This window comes from Zootermopsis nevadensis, unplaced genomic scaffold (genome assembly GCF_977971745.1).
Source record: "Zootermopsis nevadensis isolate Lab colony 2312 unplaced genomic scaffold, Znev_1.0 Znev_ptg000022l, whole genome shotgun sequence".
In the NCBI taxonomy this organism is placed as follows: domain Eukaryota; kingdom Metazoa; phylum Arthropoda; class Insecta; order Blattodea; family Termopsidae; genus Zootermopsis; species Zootermopsis nevadensis.
In genome coordinates, this window is record NW_028259154.1 from 2,912,131 (window position 1) to 2,932,180 (window position 20,050).

General features: G+C 37.3%; 1 pseudogene across 1 annotated transcript; it reads left to right on the forward strand.

Annotated features, from left to right (window-relative positions):
• Positions 1 to 272: 272 nt before the first annotated feature.
• LOC147872941 (opioid-binding protein/cell adhesion molecule-like) lies at positions 273 to 19,652 on the forward strand (annotated as a pseudogene). The gene is made up of 13 exons (XR_015536502.1): positions 273 to 1,730; positions 2,001 to 2,212; positions 2,553 to 2,758; positions 3,911 to 3,990; positions 4,962 to 5,131; positions 8,364 to 8,582; positions 10,148 to 10,269; positions 11,129 to 11,282; positions 11,980 to 12,243; positions 13,268 to 13,394; positions 14,691 to 14,862; positions 17,230 to 17,274; positions 19,384 to 19,652. The product of XR_015536502.1 is annotated as an opioid-binding protein/cell adhesion molecule-like (transcript).
• Positions 19,653 to 20,050: the final 398 nt, after the last annotated feature.

A 20,050-nucleotide genomic window follows, 5' to 3' on the forward strand; every position in this document is an offset into this window, starting at 1 on the left:
GATAATCATGGATGTCCGTTCTCTGACCCAAGAAGACTTTAAAAATGTGCTGACCACGCATTACTTAGTTTGCTTTTTCTCTATGGAAATCTGTAAAAAAAAATGTCAAAGCAGGAGGTAGTGGGAATATTTAGTGATCATCACTGAGAGGGAGTTTCCAAACAGTCCTTATCGGGAGATGCACAGTAGCAGTTGTCCCATGATTGAAAAGTGTTGACTTGCCAGCGAAGAGATTGCTTTATGTAAGACGGGTAAGTGCAATGAGAGTTATGGATTGTGTGTGTTTTGCTACAAGTGGTTTTCGGCGAATATTGCCGGGATTAATTTTGTTGGTTGTGTGTTTTTGTGCTGTTGCATCCGTATTAGGCGTTGAGTGCCAAAATGAAGTCTGACGAAGGGAAGTTCGCGTTCGTAAGTATGGTTACCAGTGGACGCTTTCACTCGGTGTGTGTTATAGATAGTCGTGTAGGTATTAAAGAGTTGTGTCTGGTTTTGATCTAAGCAGTGTGTTAAAGGTTGCTGGGTTCAGTAACAAATCGGGTGACCGAGAGGCAATGTGCGCCAGAATGTAGGCGATCTAGTGGCGAAATGTGTGTTATTTGTTTCATAGTGCTTCGTGCTATGTTGATTGAGCTGTAGTTTACGATCCTAGGTGTTGTTCAGTGTGGTTGGTTTCATAAATTATTGGAAGGTTTTTAGGTTATGGATATGTTTGATAGTTGGTTTCTTATAGGTGAAGTTGTTAGGCGTGTTTCGCCTTCATTTGTTTATAGTTCCTGTAATTTTTAAGAGCTAAGATGTCACGGAAGTACTGTTCAGCAACCCCGTTGCTGCTTATGAATTTACAATCTGTGGAGTGGTATTTCAGGCAGCATTTCGTTCGGCAGTGCAGTGGAGTGTGCGCGGACGGGCATGTAGTTCAGCTCTGATGTCGGTAGATGACAGGAGACTTCATCACGGTGGGCATATAACGATCGTTGAATATCCCTCGTTCTCCGGCGGTGGCGGGATGTGGTCGCTGTTTTTCAGACGTTGCCGTCCCTGCGTATGACAAAATGGCGTGGACGTTCTGTCGTTGTCGACTTCTACGGTCGGCATCCAGTGCAGATTTACTCTCATATATTGCCAGGGCGTGCAAGTTAATTTGATGTTATTTGAATTAATGTGTGTCATATTTCCCCTGTGTGAAGGACGTAAAGTGGGAAATATTTTAGTTGCATGGAAGGTCGGTTTAGTTGGCCAGTTGATTATTAATGAAATGAAGAACTTGTCTATTTCTTCTATTGAGACTACAAAGAAACAATGAAGAACGTGATTTTTCTTTGCCAGTGTAAGGAACCACATTTTGAGGCTGACCTCCACATAGTTCTATAATTGAGAATGCATGGAGTGTACCTCCATGCTCCCACTGCCTCATGGCATTGCGCTTAGTCACAAGGATAACTTCAGCTGATATAGCGAACCATTAAATGTTTAAAAATCGTAATCGGTGTTGGTTTTCTGTAAGTCCAAGTGGTGTTAGAACCCAAAGACCACTGTGAGAACCTGAAATCTCTCTTAAAACCACATTTAGTATGTGAAATTGTTGAAAGCGTCTGCTTCATATCTGGAAAAACCAGTAAGGCCTGTTGTGTAAGTTGGTAGGAGTGTTTGTTGCTGCAGCCATAAAAGAGTTACGACGGTGTTCCTTGTTTGTCACTACACAATGGTGGCGATATCACAGGAAGCTGGTGAGTTCAGTTTTATAACTTTATATTGTTCAACATTGAAACAATTTATATTACTGATGGTGAAGTTTTCACCTTTGCTTCCAGAAGGCATTATAAAGTGGCGTTACTGATGGTGATATGGAAAATAAATCTAATTGATACGGCTACCTCTTGCCCCTTGTCGGTTGAAGTCACCTTAGTAGTAGAAGTGCTACAGATGTTGGCTGTGTGGTAGAGGCTTGCCATTTCTTAAGCTTTCATTTACGTCCTTTCTCCACGACATCAAAACAGGCGAACCTGAAGGGCATGGACCGACTGGTGTTTATAGACTCATAATGGGGCACGAGGAGAGGGAGCCGTGTAAGCCGGGACACCTGGCACTCGTTCTTATCTTGGAGACAGCGATCAACATCCTGGGCTCCAAACAGACGGCAAGCGAACTGTTCGTTAAATATCCACTGAATCAGTGGCAACGGAAGTTGCGTGGGACTGACGTGACGTGTGTGAGTTGTAGAGTTTGTAGTTGCAGTATTATGACGTGTGGAATAATGGCCCACTTGGCGAATGTTTTAAATTTGCTGGGGGGGAGGAAAGAAAGGCTCCAGTATGAATCTGTAAGCGAGGGAGTTCAGAATTTGTCAGGTCGCTGGTCGTGACCCGTATTTAAAGTTAACTTGTGAATGGGTTTGTAATGAACATGACAGAATTTGTCTTCTGAAAATGGAAGGTGCTTGTTCATTGGCTAAGGTGGGAGTGTTAACTGCTTGGTGAAGTAAAACTGTGTGTTCTTAGAAGAGTGTGATGTCTTGATTTCTTGAATGTGAATGTATTTTCTCTTTCTAGGAGTAGCAGATTACGAGAAACAGAATGATCCTTCAGATTCTACTGAGCACCACGTGACCTGCGTACTGCTAGCCAGAGAAGCATTGAAGTACGTGCGGCAACAGTTGGCAGACCGACTTGATGTCAGAAGATTAAACCTGCTGGGACAGAGAAGGAACCTCGTATCCGCAAGAGACTGATATCAGTCTGAACTAGGCATTCGTTGTGTGAGTACATGAGCATTAGAATGTATTTGATGTGGTTGTCGTGTGAGAGAGATGAGTCTGTCTAATTTTATGAGGTACTTTAAATCTTGTGACTATAAGTATGATAGTTGATATGTCAGACATCCTACGTGTTAACATTCTGTTAATTGAATGTGTGAGTGAGTAGGACTCAGGTGGCTTGTGGTAGGGTCCAGCCGAACCGAATGCAGTTGTGAACACGGTGATGAACCTTCGCATAATTGCTGGAAATGTAACCAAGACTTTGAATAAAAATCTGCCCCAAGATGTGGGCATAGGTGTGCGGATTGTTTTAAAAAGGGTAGCAGAAAAATTGAGCGTAGTTTAGCATAATGAATGGCGCGTTGCTTTGGTTAACAAGGAAATGATCATTTTTTTACCGTAGCTGAAACAAATTATTAAGAACACACAGTCACGAAGGTCATATTGAACGGCTTTTCGCGTTTGCTTTCTTTCATCGTTTTGTCGTCTGATTTGACTTTGTTTGTCCCCACCATTTTCCTACGTAATACGACCATAATTCGTTGCGTTGGATACATTACTGGGCGGGGGAAAAGGGTTCCTTTGTAATTTATGAAAGTGACATTTGACAACTTGCTGAAGTGTAGCCTAGAACGTTTGTACATTGTCCGACAGAATTCGTGTATTTCTACATTGTTTTGAGGTCTTGTTCGTCCTCGTAATCGTTAAAAAACAACTCGGCTCAATTTGAATACTAAGAAAAGTGTTAAAACTAGCTACTACGTGTTTGTCCAGGAAGGCACTGATGTTTTGTAGTTGGTAGTATAGCCAATATGATCTGTGTTTTTATTCATTTTTGTTGTCTGGATTTGGAAACAATTATTATTGAATAAGCAGGGTTCCTAATGACGTAGGATGTGGAAAGAGGCAACTCCATTCTGAATGAATCTGGTTTCATGTGGAATGTCACGGCCATTGCACTTTGGAATTTCCTGGAAACTCAGCTATGCTGTCAGAGGAATTTTGCACTTGAATTCCAGAATTGCAACTATCTTCATCCAAGATTGTTTCCTTCCACACAAGAGACTGAGCTACTGTTTATTCTGACGCAGTTTAAAATATAAGGTGACATTATCATTGATCTGTCTTTTACACGAACATTTGTCGTTTCAGAGTTGGTGACCTTGAAATAATGACTCTTTGTACAGACTGGATGCAGCGGCTTGTTACCGTTTAGATTCAGCTGTAACAAGGTAAATGTTAGGTGGAGGGAATATGTTGTTTGTGGCAATTCTTACTAATATAGAATATCACAGGTACTTATCTTATATAAGAATTATTAAGAAATCTGTGAAACTCCATTTTAGTTTTGATTAAACTGATCTCCTGACAGAACGCCTCTGGGTACGGCGGTTATCCCATATGTCAGAGGTGTCTGAAAAATTTAGAAGAATTGGGAACCGATACAACATCAGGACAATCTTTAAAACCGGACACACTCTCCGTGGTTTATTGAGTTCCATGAGACCAAAAACAGCCGAGAGACAGACTAGGCAGTGTGTGTATGGAATACCGTGTGATTGCGGTAGATGGTATATCGGCGAAACCAGCAGACCTCTGGAGGTACGCTTAAAAGAACACAAATATAATTTCAGACGGCCTGCTGGAGAAATCCAGATTGGCCCAACATGTGTACGAAGAAGATCATCATGTCTGTTGGGATGGGGCCAGAGTATTATTAACAGAACCCAATACCATCTACAGAAAATACAAGGAGGCTGCACAAATGGCACTACTCGCCAATCCTATCAGCCAGCCTAGTTTGGATTTATCTCCTATTTGGATACCTGTAATCTCTGAAGAAATCCAAGTTGGGCATCGAGTTTCGAGCTGATATTCATGTGTATTTATTCTTACCTTTTGTGAGTTTTTGTTTTTTTGGCTTTATCGTGTTTATAAATTTTGATTTCTACATACTATTCTTTTATGTTCCACGGATGGATGGTGTGGTAATGCCTTTTTATTCTGGGACTTTCACTTTTTTACTTTGTCCAGAGATAGGGATTAGCTCTATCTAGTGGGCCCATCTGTGTAGGAACCTGAAGACGGAGATAGAGTCCCATCTCCGAAACGTCGTTTTACGTTTTATATTTACTAGACGATGGATAATATCCAAGAAAATTTTTATTCAATTGACTCATGTTAAATGTGGTTGCTTGTGCAGATGCGCCACACACAGTGGGGAACATTAAGCTGGTGGTGTCCGCAGTTGGAGGGGCTGTTCCAACAGCCATCACAGAGACCGTTGAATGTGAAATGGTCTTATCAGACATCGCAGCACACAAGCTGACTCTGCTGTACCATTTGACATGAGTAGAGGATGTGTTAAGACTGGTAAGTACACATTACAAATTACAGCAGTCCGTGGTCCATCTGGGAACATAACGTAACATTCATGGCAGTTTATAACTAATGAACTACTGCAGAAAGTAATCCTTGAGCTTTATAACGTACCATTTGTATTATGATGAAATTAGTTTTTATGTGTATATTAACAACTGACACTTTGGTACCAAAACCAAAGGACTCAATATTGCAAATTCCAAAGGCTACGATTGGACATGATTTTGAACGAATTCAATCAACCTCAATTTTTTAGTACTACCTTCCAGTTCTTCATCACAAGTTATCGTTTTCCATCACATATCTCCACCAGTATTCTTTATGCATTTTTGTCACCCCATCCTAACTTATTCTTCCTCCTATGATGTGTCTGCTTGCTTTATGGGTCATTATACAAAGCCTCCTCCCGAGGCTTTGCTATGTGTTGAAACCAGTTTCAATCCACTACTGGTTTGCTGGACCTATCGCAGCTTCGCGAGAACACCATTTGCCATCCTTCTGGGCTTTCATATCTACATTAGATGTGTCAGGGACTAATTCCCCACTTTGCATCAACCCAGTTGGCACTTCCCTACTTGATGAAAATAAAACTGTAATGGGTCAACAGTAAACAGACAATTTTGTTGTAACCATTTTATAAACATAATTTATGTTGGGATTCAACATATTCAAAAGTAATTAATATAAAATTTGTAGGAGAAAGTAGTTAATTTGGTGATGTACCTTAAGGTCTCCTAAGCCATGCACTTGGAAGTAATTTAGACAGCCAAATACAGTGAAACCTCAATGCATCGTTTTCGGCGGGGGTGGGAAATAAAAACGATGAATGCGGGAAAACGATAGATGCGGGAAAGCATTAAAAATTTAAAAAAAACAATGTTTCTCTTTCAAAGTTACTTCTTTTTACCAAAAAAGTCTTTAATGGTCAACTGGTTTGTCGAAACTTTACGTTTTAGACCAAACAGAGTACTTTCCACGTTCAAAATGTTTTCCTCGTCACGTTAAGCGCATAAAAGAACGACTTCACTTTCACAAATGCAGCGTGTGCTTCGGCAAAATGGATAAAGGGCTTTCCTTGATTTCAACAGTCAAAAGTGTACATTGTGAGAAGCCAGCCTATCAGAGATGTTCTCTGAGGGGTGAAGCCTCATAAGTAGAAGGGACTGACTGAAATCTTCCAGTGAGTTGTGAGGAATTTTAAATCAAATCAGAAACTGAGAAGGTTGTTTTAGAAGCTGTGGTCTTCCAAGATTTTTAAACATACACATGTTTGGATACCAGTTATTGAACAGAGCAGATGTCTCTTCATAAATCAATCAAATTTATGACTATAAAAGAATTTTTGGAACCAACTTTAAGAAATTATATTATATGAATAGTTCATAAATAAACTGAGGCAAGCAGTTTAAAATTTGGGTCAGGTTAATTTGAGGTGTTTGAGGTTGCAGTACATTAAGCTTTATGAACATTTATTTGTATTTGATAAACTATGAGTGAGTGTGTTGTATGGTGGAATGTATGAATTGAAGTTGTGATAGTTAACAGGCAAGTGTATCCAGTTTTAAGAGGCATTCTGTTTATAATAGAAAAGGGACCAGTCATGATGATACCTTACTCCTCATCAAAACCACATTCAACCCTGATTTAGCACGTCCATTGTTGACATTTACTAATCTATTCCTGTAATATTAAAGGTAGGAAGACTGTATACAAGGTTGGATATCATTTGTATGAGGTTCAAATTGGCAACAACCACCAAAAAATATGAGTGCAATTGCTTTTTATTTGCAAGAAAATAGTAAAAAAGTACTTTTGTATATTTAACAAGCAAAATATTCCATAGGGCACAGCCATTGAGAAGCTGCTAGTAGGCTCGGCTAGTCAAGGTATTGTCTTCTCTTTATGAAAATGATTGTCTAGTTTGCTGTAGCTCAGCCAGTCCCTACCCTGCACCAGATCATTCCAATCCACGTTTTACTTCCCTAAAATATTTTTTAATATTGGCCTATACTAAGCAACAGTTAAAATTGTAGTGTTTCATATTGTAATCTTTGTGTCTTTAGATGGAAAAATGAGTCCATGGGGTAGGACTGTCTGAAAAAAAATACACGAACACTTGCGCCATATCACCATCTTAAGTTTGTGTTATACAGCCAGGTTCACCAACTTCCAGTTTGGTGCACCACTTTTGTTAGCTGAGCCTCACTCATGTGTGAAGGCATACAATGCATGAAATTAGTAGAGTGAAGATCGTTTTTAAGAATTATTTCACGATTAGTTTACAATGTACTTTTCTGAAAAAATGAAACTAATTTATGGCAGATATTTTAAATATGTACATTTTGTTCTCTTTGGTTGGCACGATGCTCTTTGTTCCTCGTAGCTGCATCCGTTAATACTCGTGACTTGGTAGCCTGGTGTTGGAAGACAGTTATGTCGTAATAAAATCTAGATTGTATTTAGTGTGGATGATTTTCATTGTAATAGAGTGTGGCAACTGTGATACAGATTACTATTTAAGTGACTGTGTGTACTTATTGTGTTGGCTTCTATTTTACGAACGCTTAAAATTGTCGGTCGAGAATTGGGTAAATATGAATTGTTTGCACAATCGCGTGCTGCATAAAATTCACCATCTCTTGTGGAGTAGAAGATTCCAGAGTCTTGCAGTGTGCATTATGTTAATACAATATGAAACGTGTTATTACGAAGGGTTATTTTTGCTGTTAAAGATTAAGGTGGGTTTGAATCCAGATTCACTGTTTTTCTGTTTATTTTGTGTTAGGCTTATGTTTAGGTGACGGATGCTGCTATATGTAGGCCTACACAAAATCGCGTTTCGTGTTTGAAATTTGCAGGAGGATTATGTACACTGAATTATCTCTGTTCCATCATAATCTGTATTTGGTCTTGAGATGTGAATTCAAGCAACACACTTAAAAATGTTTAATATAAGATTTGTGTAAATTATTGAAATGTGAGAAGAGACTAGTAGGTTATACAACAATTCTCTCTCAAATGATAATTTTTTTAGAAAATTATGAATAAGATACTGCAGGCAGTGTAAATCATTCTGTGTAATAATTTTAAGTTGTTTGGTGAAAAATACAAATTATGAAACTCATCAGTGTGTAATAGTTTTATACCTTACGAACAAACATATTTATTGTGTTCTAGAATTTAAGTTGTAAGGTCTTGTTCATGCATTGTTATGTTGTTACAGCTGATGATCTGAATGTGTTTACGGTCATGTGGAGGAAAGAGATTACACTTCTATATGTAGACAAAATCCATCAGGGGGCCAAGGACCCTCGGATTACATATCACAGACACAACAATTCTCTTATTGTCACGAATGTCAATACCAGTGACTCTGGACAGTATTATTGCACTTTCAGCACTACTCCAAAAGTGGAAGTGATGCATACAGTGAATGTTTTTGGTAAGAAAATGAAGGCTTTATATCTGTAGCAGTATAAAATTTACTTTAATCCTCTCCATTATTCCTTTCATACCTTTGTCTCCGTCCATTTTCTATTTCTTTCAACTTTGAACAACAGTGAAAAATACCAGGCGTCAATTTATTCCATTTTCATTACTATTTACCTTATGGTACTATCACTCGTAAAATATAGTAGTTGGCATGTAGAGTCATTACTGAGAAGATTTTGTATTATCCACACTACATCAAGGTTTTCCCCATGTTTTACTCCCATCGGGATATTTCCTATGACTACAAGCAAAACAAAAACATACTGAAGATTTCTGTCTTCTGGGTTGTTGTGCTGTGTAGTCTGGTAGATGTTTACCGACGTTTCAGAGGTCATACTGCCTCCATCATCAGGTCATCGCCCTGATGACGGAGGCAGTATGACCTCTGAAACGTTGGTAAACATCGACCAGACTACACAGCGCAACAACCCAGAAGACAGAAATCTTCACCGCCCTGATGACGGAGGCAGTATGACCTCTGAAACGTTGGTTAACATCGACCATACTACACAGCGCAACAACCCAGAAGACAGAAATCTTCACCGCCCTGATGACGGAGGCAGTATGACCTCTGAAACGTTGGTAAACATCGACCATACTACACAGAGCAACAACCCAGAAGACAGAAATCTTCACCGCCCTGATGACGGAGGCAGTATGACCTCTGAAACGTTGGTTAACATCGACCATACTACACAGCGCAACAACCCAGAAGACAGAAATCTTCACCGCCCTGATGACGGAGGCAGTATGACCTCTGAAACGTTGGTTAACATCGTCCAGACTACACCGCGCAACAACCCAGAAGACATAAATCTTCATACTCTGATGACGGAGGCAGTATGACCTCTGAAACGTTGGTAAACATCGACCATACTACACAGCACGACAACCGGGAAGACAGAAAGCTTCATACTCATCGCCCTGATGACGGAGGCAGTATGACCTCTGAAACGTTGGTTAACATCGACCATACTACACAGCGCAACAACCCAGAAGACAGAAATCTTCACCGCCCTGATGACGGAGGCAGTATGACCTCTGAAACGTTGGTTAACATCGTCCAGACTACACCGCGCAACAACCCAGAAGACATAAATCTTCATACTCTGATGACGGAGGCAGTATGACCTCTGAAACGTTGGTAAACATCGACCATACTACACAGCACGACAACCGGGAAGACAGAAAGCTTCATACTCATCGCCCTGATGACGGAGGCAGTATGACCTCTGAAACGTTGGTTAACATTGACCAGACTACACAGCGCAATAACCCAGAAGACGGAAATCTTCACCGCCTTGATGACGGAGGCAGTATGACCTCTGAAACGTTGGTTAACATCGACCAGACTACACAGCGCAATAACCCAGAAGACGGAAATCTTCAGGTCTGATTCTCTTTTGGTCTTTATCCTGTAAATGTTCCGACACCTGAATGAAAATGTTCGGTTAGTGTATTAAATGTATTAAAATACTTACTTGTCTTACTGCAGACTAATTATGCTGTTTACAGCTCCAGCAGCAATAAAGAACATTCAACCAAGCAGAACACTTATGATAGATAAGGGTTCTGCGGTCACACTGAAGTGCAGTGTTACTGGATATCCCCGCCCAGAAATCAAATGGAAGAAGTTGGTAAGTAAACCTTATATCATAATGAAACCTTGTTTGTTGTAAAATGTTTTATACTAGAGTGACAGTCTGTTATTTTTAAACACCAGACACTGACTTCTTTGCCGTATACCTCCAGTTTCATTGAGACTTTGCTTGATGTAGAGCAGATTTTTTTCCTTTTCCTTCTTACAAAATCAAATTTTTGTGACTGTGAGAAATGCCTCTTTTGCTCTGGTTCAGAATCTCCTTAAACGTGTTTTCTGTCCGTCACATTACAGACTGTGTTAAATTTCTCTGTATATTTGCTCATTTAATTGTCATTTTGTCTGGTAGATGGCTGTAGAATGTTTTGAATTCCATAATTTATAAAAGAGTTTCTAGGATGTCTTTGTTTCTGTCAACTTTAATCTAAAAGCAGTCGGAACTTCTTTTTTACTCCTAACAAAAGCATATACACCACTTATGTTCTGAATTATGAAGTGGCAACTTAGTGAATGACTCTAATGCTTTTCCTGAAAAGAAAGTTTTTTTCAGAATATATGTTAAATAAACTGCCTCTTAATGGCTTGCCTCTACTATTTATGAACAAATTCTGTAAAGTGGATGAATGAGGTCATAAATGTCTGTCCCTGTGTTTCATCTTTGAAAAAATAAATTGGATTTCAATTGTATTTTGTGGTGAGGTTTTACACACAAAGTAAACTTAGCCCTTTCACTTCTGCTTTTGTACTGTCTTTTCCAGATCAGATTTCTTTAAATATTGAAATTAGCTAAACCCCTTTCAATTGACATTCTCTTTATTTCTTTCTAGAAAAAAACTATTAATGTGTTATTTCAGAAAATATACATCAAAACTGATAATATCATGATCTGTTTGCAGACGAAGTATAATAAACCTGACGCAACTGTCATTGCAACTATTGAAAATATCACTTTCAGTTCTGTGGAGAGGTTTGACTCTGGCACTTATGAATGCTTTGCCAAAAATAATCAAGGACCAGAAGTTTTGGCTGAAGTTTATATTAATGTTACATGTAAGTATGGAATTAGTCTATGGCTAATGTAGAGAGTTTTGTTGAGTTAGATGCACCACATCATAGCATTATCCTCCATACTTTTGAATTCACCCTTCAGAGTTGAGCTTCTAACAATACGGTGTAATGAATTTACACTGAAATTTTGTGGTTACTCTGCGTTTCCTTTTGATGACAGGATAATATATGTTGAACAGTATTTTTGCAGCGTTTGTTGCCTTTGGGTGTTCATTGGTGTGACTGAAGAAGAAGAAGAAGATAATGAGTTTGGTTTCAGTTGCTGTGCCCGTGGAAGTGGAAAGGCAAATCCAAGTTATAGACTTCAGTTTATTGGAAGATGAATATGTTTGAAAACTAATTTAATATGCTTTCATGCATAAATTTTAACTGTGAATGTTTACTATAGGTATTATGACTCATTAAATTTAATGCGACATAGATATGTTCATTTGTAAATTTTAAATAAAGTGTATATATATATATATATATATATGGTAGTAATAATTAAATTTGTAGACTGTTATATCCTGTTCAGTTTTAGACAGATAGAGGATTGTTACTTGGAAAGTCCACTGCTGTTTTACTAATGTTTGGGTCAAAGAAACCTTTGAGGGCTTCTGATATACATTTCCTTGTTGTCAAAGATCTCGCTGTGCAGGGAAGTGTAATATATTTTTTGTTGTGGTTCTCATTTCAGATTCTCCTGAAATTGATATTGGTGAAGAACTGGTGGCATCAGGAAAAGATTATGATGCAGAATTGAAATGTGTTGTACGCGCAGAGCCCAAAGCAAATGTTTATTGGTTGGGTCTGTAACGGAGTTAGACCGTGTGAAGATAGATGGCAACAAATATCTTTATGTTATTCATAAAACCCAGGTTTCTGACTTTGGCAAGTACAAATGCGTTGCGACCAATATCAAGGGAACAACCAGCGCTAAGGAAATTGAACTCACTGGTATGTTTTTGAAGTTTTCATAAAACTGACAAACTTCAGAAGTTTATCCATATTTTATATTTTGTTTTGCTTTTAATTTAGGAACATACTTTTCACTTTGTTTCATTTCCATGATACTGGTGTGTGTTAAAAGGCACCAATATGCCTTACTGATACGTAGCCCTAAAGAAATAGCTGTCATATTTTATTACTTTTGGCTGCACAGGAAACTTGGTTGAATCCGCTCTCAGGGGTAGTGTCGCTTGGTCTGCTATTGCTGTTAGTGAGACATGTCGTTTGTCAAGAGTTTTGATTATGAGAGGATTGAGCATAAACACACTAGTTGTCATATGTGACCTATACTGAGTAAAATACAAGATTACGCACAGCTAAATAACAGTAAACAATTCTGTAGTGTCATTATTATATCAATGAATCTCGTGGTAGTTTTTGATTAATTTTCCCAAACAGGCCTGCAGCAGTGATATCATTGGTTGGGTCAGGAATTTTTATCTTTATCACAAAATTTGGAATATCTGTGGACCCAACCCAGTCTTTTATGAAATGTGTTTCTATATTTGGGAAGGGGGGGGGGGACTTTCCGTCTGGGTCAATGGTGTTGGTATATGGAGGTGGCCACTCCCAGTTAGTGCTAGGGTTATAAAATATGTTGAGCTTCACTTTCATACTATTTTAAATTTACATAATGTGCTTAAATGCAGAACTATATATCTTGCGGAATGTGCGACGTTTCAATCATTTTGAATATTCAGCTCTCTTATGTTACACCTACACATTTCAGCAGCCACCGAAATTGTTTCTCCAACAATGAAGAGATTCATTCCAATGATTCTTATTTGTCACACATCTAGAATGTGGCAAACAGGGGACATATTTTGATCAAGGATTAACACATTGTCACTGTTTCTGTAATCATATATTTGTCCATGATTGAGCTGGTGTTTGGTAATGAAGAAGAGCCATGATAAGGGTCCATTTGTGTGTATATACTGTACACTACTATTCTGAAGTTTCCCTTAATTTTCAAGGAAACCTATGACACCAGAATTGGTCAGTGCCAGTGTAGGTGTTGATGGCAGGAGCCTTGATGTAGAGTGGCACATTATCAGCTACTCTCCAATTCTTGAGTACAAAGTACAGTACAAGAACACAAAGGTAAGTACCAGCTGTTTGAGCCAACAAGAGAATTATATTACTAGCAAAACAAGTTACTTATTTTATTTTTTTCATCTCCTTATAGGAGTTGTGGTAGCTCAATCAGTATGTTGTTTTGACTGTAGACTGGATGATGTGTATGATCACAAAGGATTTTTCTTCTAGCCTCTGTGTCCAGACTGGCTCTGGACCCTGCTCGGCTTTCTATTCAGTGAATACCGGGGGCCCTTTCCCTGGTGGTAAAGCATGGCTGGGGTGTGATGTTGACCACTGACCCCTTTACCTCATCTTCCTCCTCAGTTTCCTCTTTGAACTCTCTCTCTCCCTCCTCATAGTCCTCTCATATTCTCCAACCCCATCACAGCATTTTCCAATTTTGAGATCTCAGTGGGAAATATATTTTAGAGCTCTGTCTGGAAATTTAAACTTTAGACTACTTGTGATAACTTGGGAGAATTGCAGCAAACCAACAAACAATGCGTGTAGGAAAACTTACAGAAACTTAAAATTGGAACCTTTTGGATGAGAATTCCTCTAAAAACTCTGGTTCTCCATATTGTGTTGGTTTTGCTGTGGTAAGCTTCCTGTAGTTCTTGAAACAGTGGAAACTGCTCATGTCTCTCATTTCTGTTATAGTTACATTCAGATATAGAAATATAATAGGAGATTGGAATGATGCACAAAATGTAAGATGCAGGGAGAGGAGTCAAGGTAGTGGTTATGAGGGTGGGAGGGCGAGCAAGCTAGTGTGATTACTAAGCATGACATATGAAATTCTCTTCTAAATCACATCTGAAAGATGGAATGCAGACATATTTTTATAACATTGTTTTGTAAAATAACTTTAAATTTTATTACAGCAGATGAATTTGTCCTGTGTCATAATTTTTCTGTTAATATTCTGTTAACACCTATTTTTAAAGAACCTTTCTTTCCTACCCACATTTTGAATTTACTAGAATTGCTTTATTAAGGGACTTGCTATTGGGTTAATGACTGGGGTTCAATTCCTAGCAGGGGCAGAGATTTTGCTCTTTACCACCATATCCAAAACAGCTATGTCCTTATTCATTGTATGGGTATCAAGTGGTCTTAACCCAATCTGCCACAGTCATGAAGTTTAGATGCATTCAGAAGTGTAAAAATTATTATAGTCTATTGTCTCATTCACTGTGACATTCTTTATATAGTTCTGTGACATTATAAAGGCAGAATGACAACTTCAGGTTATATAAAATAAATTGTGTTTCTATGTAAAAGAATTCCAATCTTATGATATTTGACATTTATTTGCAGGAAAGTGGGAAGTGGCAGGTTATCGCAATACCAGTGCTGGATGCAGAAGGCAATATTTATAAACTAAAGTATCAGTTAAAGGATCTTGCAGCAGGAGACTTCTTGGTGACTCTTCGAGCAAGGAACTTTTATGGCTGGACAAATCAGGCAAAGGCACATTCATTTACCATAAGTACGTATTAACCAATGTACTCTGTTTTCTAGACTGGGCAGATATGGTACCGCTTTTTAAAATGCTAATTTTTGCTGATTCATATGTGCTTTATAAACTTTTTGTAATAAAGAATTACCACATTGTATCTATAATCATATGTTATTTTTCTTCATATTGCAGTAAATTGTAAATAAAGATTTTTGCCACATGATGACTTATTCAAAAGCAATCTGTCCCTTGGTCTAATCTGGCTCTGTATAAGAAGTTTATTATATAGAAAAATCTTTTCTTTCTAGTATGATTTGTGACAAATTAAATTAAAACCAATCCACAAGTTTTGGAAGAAGTAAAATTCTTTTCGTCTTCTTCCTCCTAAGATTTGAAGTTAATGGCTGAATCATTTCAGTTTCTGGGGAAAGGCTTTAAAGAAAATCATTGTTGATTGCATGTTGTCTATGCCAATGATGATGATAATGATAATAATATGTCACAGTCATCTGTCATTGTGTAGAACACATCTCCCAGTTGAAAAGTTATTACTCTCCCGTTTTGTTCGTGTGTATCCACAGCAAGCACGAAACAGATAAAAAATTTGCCATTTCTGACAAATTATGTTGAAGGCAAAGAGATAAATTGTATTACTTCTTAAATGTTTTCAGTCTTAGGAACTAAAACAATGTTTTCTTTTATTATAAACTAATGGAAATTAGTCATTAGTGGTACCTAGAATATGGGGAGGTTTTCCCCACACTCAGTGATTGATTGTTTTTAATCTTACCAGTTTTATCTTTTTTTGGGGGGGGGGGTCGGTAAGAAGTGTATTTTATTAGCAGCATGAGTATGTTTGTGGCGTATTTGATTTATGTTGTACATTTTCATTTGCGGTGCTGTCATAAACTTTAATTTGGAATTGTATACAGTTTGATTGACTGAAAACAAAATCTGTTGAACAGACTGGGGAAGTATATTCTATTCATGCACTGTTACTGTGATATATTGCTGCACCATTGTACTGCCATTTTATGTGTTGATTGTCGTTGTTAAAAGTGGCTTGTAGTTGTGTGTGTTTATAGATGTTTGAGAGTAATTCAGAAATTTACAAATTAATTGTAATAGGTTCTGATGACGGTGTATTATAATTAAATATAGTTTTTACTGGACTAAATATGTTGTTTTGTGTATTAAAATGAAGTCACAATATTTCAAGGGCTGGCTCTGGCCCCATCTTCAGGTGATGAAAGAACTACTTTGTTGGGTCCTCTAGACAGCCCCTGAAATGTAATGGCTTTATTTTAATATACAGGATGATAGATGTAGTTTAGAAGAAAAACAGTGTTGAATACAGAGAGTTCTTTGCTGCAAAATAACTGCATTACTTTATGATTCAAGTAAGTCATATTATTTCTGCTACCTTTTTCAGTACATATCTTCCCATGATGACATTGTCAGAAAATATGTTCTTTCTGTTGCAAAGCTGATTTTGTAGCTCTAATATGTGCATCTTTGTTCATCCTCATACCAGCCATACCCATATGCATGAGTTGTAGAAGATAGACACAGGAAAAATTTGTATGCCAAAGTAAAATTGTGTTTTTATTAGAATTATCCTTATATAAACACATTTATTTGTTTCCCAACTATTTTATTAAAGTATTAGTCCAACACCACATACATTTTCTTATAGTTTATATTCTGAATTGGACTGTAGCTGTTACTGGTAAGAAACATCTTATAATTGGAAAAAAAGATGTTTTTACACAGCACACTAAATATGCCTCATATGTTTTTTAGATGACAATAAATACTAAAGGCACTTGGCATTTGTTTGGTAAATTTTGAAACTTTAAAGGATTTTGTTTCTCTATGCTTTTGTGTCACACTTACTGCCAGTTTATGTGTTATAACAACGTTATCAGGATATATTTTTGTAAGTTAACAATGATGTCAATTACTGTTGTCACTGCGAACAATTTTCAGGGTCACCATATTCATATTTGCATTTTCCTAAAAAATATCTTATTGAAAGACACATTTCAAAGGTCTTGTTGGTTCAAAGACTGCGATGAATAGTTCTAGTTTTTCCATGCCACAGGGTACGTGGATTCCATGTTGGTATTATTCTTGAAAGGGAGATAAATGTGTAAAGATTAGGATGTTTATACAGAATTCATCAAAAATGGTAAATTTCTGTCTGAAGTTTTTCTTTCGCACTCTAATCAAAACAAGTGATTTTTATGATGTCAAATATTTGTGTGGTGCATTTCTGGTCCTTATTGTAATAAATTAGAGGCAATATTTGTTTCATTATCCTCCAGTACTTTTTAATATGTACTTACATTATTTTGTTTCTAGAATGCTATTATGCTTTGTTATTATTTGCTTTAGAGAATGAAAGCCATGAGGTGACTGCTGAAACTAGTAAATTGGAAGGTATGTTGTCCAGATTGCAGTTTGTATACAAAGTAAGATGTTAAGACTTCACTGACTTTGTGTCATGGCTTACATGTGATCCAGCTGGCCATGCTTGCTGTACCATACTGCTAAATTTTTAATCCTGTAGTAAGTTCAGCTGGCAGCCCATCAGTTGGGGGTTTAAATTTCCTTTACCTTATTGATGTAGAATGAAAATAATGTGCTACGTGGAAGATTGCCAGGTTGATGCATGTTCTTTGATTTGTTTCAGACTCTGTCACCTTAAACAGTATTTGCTTAAATTAATTTTATGTCTTCACTTGCACCTTCTAAATCTGAAATTCTGATATTAGTATTTAATTTTTGTATACAGGGAATAAATAATTGTGTCTGGTTTCAATACTCATTTCTTAATACTCATATCTGTATAAAACTTTTCAACACTTTTAAAAATGTCCAACCACATTTTCAAAACTGTCCCCTGTTTGCTCCAAAAGAGGAAATTGTATGCTTTCCGGTTGTACCACCACTTCCACCGCAACGTTTGCTTTACTTCTTCTGTGTTTGAGCCAGTGCCTCCTCTCATATAGAGGTTTGTTAAATCCTTAAGACATAATATGATTTCATGGCATCAGTATTTACTGAGTCCCACATAAGTCAGAACCAATCTACTATCATGTGATGGCTATGTTCTGGATTGTGACTAACTCATTTCTTGGTAGTTTAGTAACTGCTGCTATGACATGCTATCATGGTGGGTTTCATGTTAAGTGGGACATTGTGATTTGGTATCTGAAGAGAATTCTTCTCCTTTTTTGAGATGTTTATAATTTATGGGGGTTGTTGAAGAGTCAAGTTAGATTATCACTATGTATGTCCAGCACTACATCCTGAAAAGTGTATGTTGTAGACAAGCAATTCTCAACCCACAGACTGCATACAGCCCTCTAATGTGTTTTGTGTGGCCTCTGTGCATTTTACATAAAACACTTCCTGTGCCAACCTCTGTGGTGAAAATATTTCTGCAGTATGGGAAAATATTTTGTTGATGTCATCATAATTTGGCAGTACCTATTGCTGTAGGCTCCAGCTTAATGAATAATATAAAATAAAGAACTAGGATGCATTTTACTAGTGAACACTTTGAGGGATATGTGAATCACAACAACTGAAATTATACCTGATAATGAAAAATTGTTTAAGCACAAGCTGTGTCTAGTATGTACATAATGTTCTGATTTTGTTGAGGAAAATGATTGATTCATATAGGAACCTGTTTATAATAGAATTTTAGTAACATTTTGAATAAATTGTCATGAAGTTTCAACAAATCATTCTCATACAGGTTGGTGATACATGATTTGAAGCTTTCGCGGCAACGTAACTCAGGGTTCACCCTGATGATGGGAACAGAGATGGTCCCTGAAACGTCGGTCTTGTCTTTTAACTATTTTACGTGGCTGATCGCCGAAGAAGATTTTATTGAAACCATTCTAATTTATAACATTGTGGCCTGAAAGTTGTTTAGTAAGGGTGAATATGTCCCTTGGTCTGGAGAAGGTTGGGAAGCCCTGGTGTAAGCCTGTGTCATCTGTAATAGTGAAAATTCTGTTCCATATGTGCAGAAGCCTCTGTGATATTTTGGTTGGCATGGGGATATTCATTTCTTAGTATGTGGCTTGTCTTTGTGCTGCCATTGTCTGCTTCCAACACAAACATTTTTTAAACAACTTGTTTTGGTTCTTTGCAATTATTCATTTTTATGAAGTCAACTTTGGAGGAAATTCAGAGTGGCATAAATGAAGTTTTTACATTGCTAGAGCAGGTGTGTGACATCTGCATAAGGAATTGTATATATTTTAGGTGATTAATATAAGAAATATGTTGAGGGATAGCTTTTCATACCACTCACAAAGCATTTTCTTACCAGCCTTCATTCCTCTGATATGGGTAATTGAGGTTAGCTGTGGCTGTAACAGAATCTGTAAGTCAGCCTTCAGAGTTTCTTTTTTCATCAGTTACAAAACAATATATTTCTGGCTCTTCTCACTATCAAAATAGACATGTTAATATAATATCTCCCAAAGGTTAAAGTGATTATAATTATTTGACCTTTTTTGTCCACAGATTGCAAGGAAATTATTGCTATTCCCTCAGACTGAGAAAGCACTGGTGCTTGTGAGAGAATTTTTTAAACTAAGAAGGGACAGTAAGTGAGCCAAAGTCGTCTTCCAGTCAAATATGATACCTGGGATGTATGTGATGGAATCTTGTAATTCCTGGATGTGAGTGTGGATAGAATTTCAGCACTGAATCATCAATGTGGATTTAATTGTGTTTAAATGCAGAGGGAAAATGCAACATCAGGGAAATGTATGATTTCAGTCAAACAGGAAAAATAAGAATATTTGTAATAACAACTTTCATCTGCATTATATATATGACATTGCTTTTATGTTGCCTTTCTGTCCTCGGTGCCTAAGTCCATAAATAAAGTTACATGTTTAACTTGAGGTACCATTTACTGTGCTTGGAATTAAATTTAAAAGAAGCATGCTATCATTAGTGTGTGAATCAGACCAACTTTTAATTATGGCGATAAAATCAGCGATCTGGAAACATGTTAGCAAATATACCAAGAGGCCAACAAAGTGGGAGAGAATAAGATTGCATTCAAAATATTTTGTTCCCCAATTAAGTACACATGTCTTATTATGGGCTCCTTTGATGTTGTATTATCACAAATATATATATATATATATATATGTTCTTTCTTTCTCTGAATCATTTCTTA